At 35.2% G+C, this 5,366-nt stretch overlaps 1 long non-coding RNA gene across 1 annotated transcript in view; it reads right to left on the bottom strand.

Annotated features, from left to right (window-relative positions):
- Nucleotides 1–3,285: 3,285 nt before the first annotated feature.
- LOC147034016 (uncharacterized) overlaps nt 3,286–5,366 on the bottom strand; it is a 2,623-nt gene continuing 542 nt past the window's right edge. Inside the window, exons 1-4 of the long non-coding RNA XR_015059292.1 lie at nt 4,518–5,366; nt 4,195–4,353; nt 3,723–3,780; nt 3,286–3,439 (exon numbers count right to left, since the gene is read on the bottom strand). The exon at nt 4,518–5,366 is cut by the window's right edge and continues 542 nt beyond it. This is a non-coding gene — a long non-coding RNA (uncharacterized LOC147034016). The remainder of the gene's footprint in view (nt 3,440–3,722; nt 3,781–4,194; nt 4,354–4,517) is intronic.

The following is a 5,366-nucleotide window of genomic DNA, read 5'->3' as shown; positions in this document are numbered from 1 at the left end:
TCACAGTTCGAATTAAAATAATTTTTTATAAAGAAGGGCATATTGTTTGTTTGAGAATAGAACAATGGGGGTATGATATGAATGATTTAGGGTATAATTGGTCATTTAAAATTAACCTCGAAGACCTGGAACAATTAAATCAGTCTCGTAAGGAAGAATATTATCCACTTGGTATCGAGAATGAGTTTTGTGGGGCCACGATTAGTAAACAACAAATAAAAGAATTTAATAAGGGTAAATATAATAATGGTTTTGCCCTTGTTTATATCATGAAAACAGAAAAAACAGGATTATATATAATAAGTAAGGAAATACAAAATGATTTAACTATGGGAAGATGGGGAGGTGTTTCGTGCCATAATATTATTCTAACATATATTTCTAATACATAAATGCTGGAAAGAATGCTTCAAGAAAATTATCATTTCTGTGTCCAAGCATACCTTCAAGAAAAGGGTATTCGGTATTTTAATAAATATGTTCTACAACATAAGAATGAGGTGTTTTCAATAAAAGATTGGCATTATGCTGATGTTGATAAACAGACAACTTTAGATTTAATGAGAATGTTAAATAATGAAAAAATTATAAAGTTAAGAAAAGGTAAGGCTCTTTTAGAAATTCAAAAGAAATTTTATTGGTTTCCTGTTGTAAAAAAAATTATTTTGGATACAGGAATAACAAGAAATCCTGATGAATATATGTATGATATTCTATGGGGTGAAAGTGATTCAAGGATAATAAGGGATGAGGAAGGAGTTGAAGAAGAGAGGGAAGAGGAGGAAAAGGAGAAGAGAGAGAAGGAGGAAAAGGAGAAGAGAGAGAAGAGAGAGAAGGAGAGGGAGGAAAGAGCGAGACAAAATAAATATCAAAATATGGAAACCAGTGAGATTAAAAAAAGATTGGTGGTATTACAGAAAATAACTCAACCCACCGAGGAGGAAAACAAAGAATTGACAAGTCTATTTGCAATACTTTCGGCAAGAATATTGACATCGACAAGCTATTCATTTTAATTCAAGTTTTTCATTTTTATTTTTTTTCTTAAATAAATGGAGGAGAGAGTGAAGGCATTTCTAAGGATTCTTTATGTTTTAAAAATTAAGATTCAAATGTGCATGTTGGAAACTAAAAAGGTTTTTGCACTCTGCAGGAATTTTTCACATAAATAAATGAGTTATTGTCTCAAATGTAAAAAGAAAACTAATACTAAAAATATTTCATATCTTAAAAGTAAAAATAACAGGGTTATACAAAAAGGTATATGTTCGGTGTGTGGTTCAAAAAAAAATCAATTTATCTCCAAACACAAATGAGGAGGAGATATACAAAAGTTTTTATCAGGAAGTAAATTTACAACTACTGGAATACCAGGGGAATTACATCTTCCAGGGTATTCTTTCTGTGGTCCAGGCACAAACTTGGATAAAAGATTAGATGAGGCAGACAATCCAAAATCCTGGAGTAAACCCATCAATAGAGTTGATGAAGTGTGCATGAGACACGATATTGATTATGGGAATACCACAACGTTGGAAGAAAAGCATGAAGCCGATAGAGAAATGTTGTATAATTTGTCTCTGATACAAAATCCAACCTTGAGAGAAAAAGTTGATCGGTTCATTGTGAAGAAGATGATCAGTGCTAAATTGAAACTTGGACTTGGAAATTCAAAAAACTTATAGACTCTAATGATGTCATTAAGACTGAAGAGCAATTAGCTGATGAATTACATAAACCAATATTCACAAAGTTTCAGAGAAGGAAAGTTTATTCCAAGGAAGTAGATTATATCTGGTCTGCTGATTTGATTGAACTCAATAATGATAAGGGGTACAAGTATGCTTTAACCGTTATTGATTTGAGGAGTAGATACGCATGGGTTGTACCATTAAAAAACAAAACAGGTAATACTCTTATGTTAGCCTTTCAACAGATATTTAATAAAAGTAAGAGAAAACCTAAAAAATTGTGGACTGATGAGGGTAGAGAGTTTTATAACAAGACATTTATGAATTTTCTAAAAAATAATAGTATTACATTATACAGTACCTTTAATGAAGGGAAGGCAGTTGTTGAACATTTTAATCGTACCTTAAAAGAGAGACTATATAAAAAATTCACACAACTCGGTTCACAACAATGGTCATCTTTTATTCAGGATATTGTGGATAAGTATAATGACACGATTCACACGTCAACAAACATGAAACCATCAGAAACATTTACAAAATTAAAATATGAAAAAGAGATTAATGTCAGAAAACCTAAGTTCAAAGTTGGTGATATCGTAAGAATATATAGGTGGAAATCTCATTTTGAAAAAGGTTATATTAAAAGATGGACAAACGAACTTTTTAAAATTGTTGATGTAATAGATACGGTTCCTTGGACTTATAAGATATATGATTTGGAAGGGGAAGAGATTTTAGGTTCATTTTATTCACAGGAGTTACAAAAGACAAAGATAAATTGAAATTTTTTGACTCCGCCCCTTTTTGACTCCACCCACACAAACCCCACCCCACACAAACCCCACACAAACCCCACCACACACAAACCCCCCACAAGCTCCACACAAGCTCCACACACACAAACCCCACACAAGCTCCACCCATATTCACATAATTAGTGATTAGTTAATTAGTTCCCCACACACAACATGTTTATTTAATTAAAAAAATATCCACCCATCCACACAAGCTCCACTCATCCACCCATCCACCCATCCATTTATCCACACAAACCTCATCCACATAAGCCTCATCCACATTCACCCCTCCCACATAAGCCCCACCGAAGCCCCGCCCACATAAACCCTGCCCACATAGACACCTCCCACACAAGCTCCACCCACATAAACCCTGCCCGCATAGACGCTGTCCACATAAACCCTGCCCGCACAAGCTCCACCCACATAAACCCCACCGAAGCCCCACCCACATAAACCCCACCGAAGCCCACCCACATAAACGCCCTCCCACAAGCCCCGCCCACACACACCCCGCCCACATAAACCCCACCCACACAAGCCCCGCCCACATAAACCCCACCCACACAAGCCCCGCCCTCAAGCCCCGCCCACATAAGCCCCACCCACACAAGCCCCACCCCCCTCATCCCCCCTGTGCGTCCCCACCTTTGACCCACCACCTCCCTCATCCCACCCCCACCCTTCCCCACACACACACATGGGGAGGGGAGGGGTGGGATGAGGGGGTGATGAGTCGTTGGGGGAGCGCACCTACCCCCCCCCACCCCACCCCTCCCTTTCCTTCATGTCTTCATCCTTTTTTTGAAATTTAAAATCAAGTAATTAAACAAAACAAATATAATTAATCAAAATTGCAAATATTAAATATTCATTTGCGAGAATGTATAATCTTTCCCAGCAATCTTCTTCAGATGTCTTGTGATTTCGAAACTCAAACACCATATTCTGTTTTGAAACAAAAAGTGGATAATAATTAGGTTTTATAAAGATAATTACATGGTAATATGAGTAAGCCTGGTGTTGGTTCTAAGTTCAAGCCTCGTTGACCACTGAATTAACACACCAGGAGGCCGACTCAGCCTGTCATCCTTCCAAGGCTAATAAAATGAATTCCAGTGTACTGGTAAAACCGCGTCCAAACTAATGATGCAACCAACATAAGACGACATTCCATAGAGAGAGTGATATTAATAAAAGAATAACTAAATAATAATTCAGAAACATTTACCTCCAGAAAATCATGTGTTGTACCAAATTGCTTCAACAGCTGATGTTGTCTGATCGAGCTATAAAAAAAAAAATGAGTCAAGGGTATAGATGGAGAGACAGACAGAGAGAGGTAGGTAGAAAGACAGACAGAGAGAGATACAAAGAGACAGACAGGGAGAGAGACACACACACACACAGACACACACACACACACACACACACACACACACACACACATATATATACACACACACATGCACACACACACACACACACACATACATATATATATATATATATATATATATATATATATATATATATATATATATATATATATATATATATATATATATATATATACACACACACACACACACACATACACATATATATATATATATATATATATATATATATATATATATATATATATATATACACACACACACATATATATATACACACACACACACACACACGTGTCTCACCATTGGTTTAATTTATTCGAGATCAGAGGCCGTGATAAGACTTCGTACCAGTCATTATAAATGTTTTTCAATTCTCTTCTAAAATCATTGACCTCTTCAATAAGAGCATTCATTTGATGCACCTCATCGTGATATGTAAACTCCACTTCTTCCAAGGACCTGCCAAGAAAAAAAAAAATATATATATATATATATATATATATATATATATACATATATATATATATATATATATATATATATATATATATATCAGAATTATCACGATTTAATTTATAATCAATTGCTTCATTGTTCAAAGAGGAAACCATACACAAACTTACCAACTTTGTAGTGAGCTGTTATCTTCATCGGAAGAGAGTGAGTCCATGTCTCAGTTTTTTTTTTACCATTGGTACAAGATGGCAAAAAGATCAGAGGCCGTGATAAGACGTCGTGTCAGTCTTTAAAAATATTTTTCAATTCTCTTCTAAGATGATTGACCAATTCAATAAGAGCATTAATTTCATGCACCTCGTCGTGATATGTAAACTGCTCTTCTTCCAAGGACCTGCCAAGAAAAAAAAAAATATATATATATATATATATATATATATATATATATATATATATCAGAATTATCACGATTTAATTTATAATCAATTGCTTCATCGTTCAAAGAGGAACCTATACACAGGCTTACCAACTTTGTGTTGAGCTGTTTTGTTCGCGGAAGAAAGATCGCTCATGTCTCAGTTGTAAAAATGAAAATCCCGTCTGGCAGAAACTTTGTCTGGCGAATCACTTATACAGCAACGATGAGGAGATTGCTTAATCATTGGGTGTGGCCACAGGAAATGACGCTTCGGGTGAGACAGCTTGGAAAATAACTGGGAGATATATTCTCAAATTGTATGAATCATTTTTAAAACATACTTAAAATACCCTAAAATGGTTTTGATTAAACATGTTTTCAGTTCATTTTCTGAGATAAAATATAAACACGAGACCTTGTCTCACAGAATAGTTCCTGTTTTTTTCACAGCATGACTGTCCAAAAACACTTCCTCATTTTCACAGCACGACCGTGTCAAAAAAACACTTCCTCATTTTCACGGCATGAACTGAAAACATTTGAAACAAAACTTTTTTTATGGCGTGGTTTATACACAACAATGATTTCCAACTCGGGC

Source organism: Eptatretus burgeri, chromosome 1, assembly GCF_056783735.1.
Source record: "Eptatretus burgeri isolate ZD-2024b chromosome 1, Ebu_testis_v1, whole genome shotgun sequence".
Taxonomy (NCBI): Eukaryota; Metazoa; Chordata; class Myxini; order Myxiniformes; family Myxinidae; genus Eptatretus; species Eptatretus burgeri.
The sequence above is the reverse complement of the archived record's forward strand: the minus strand, read 5'-3'. Positions and strand labels throughout refer to the sequence as shown.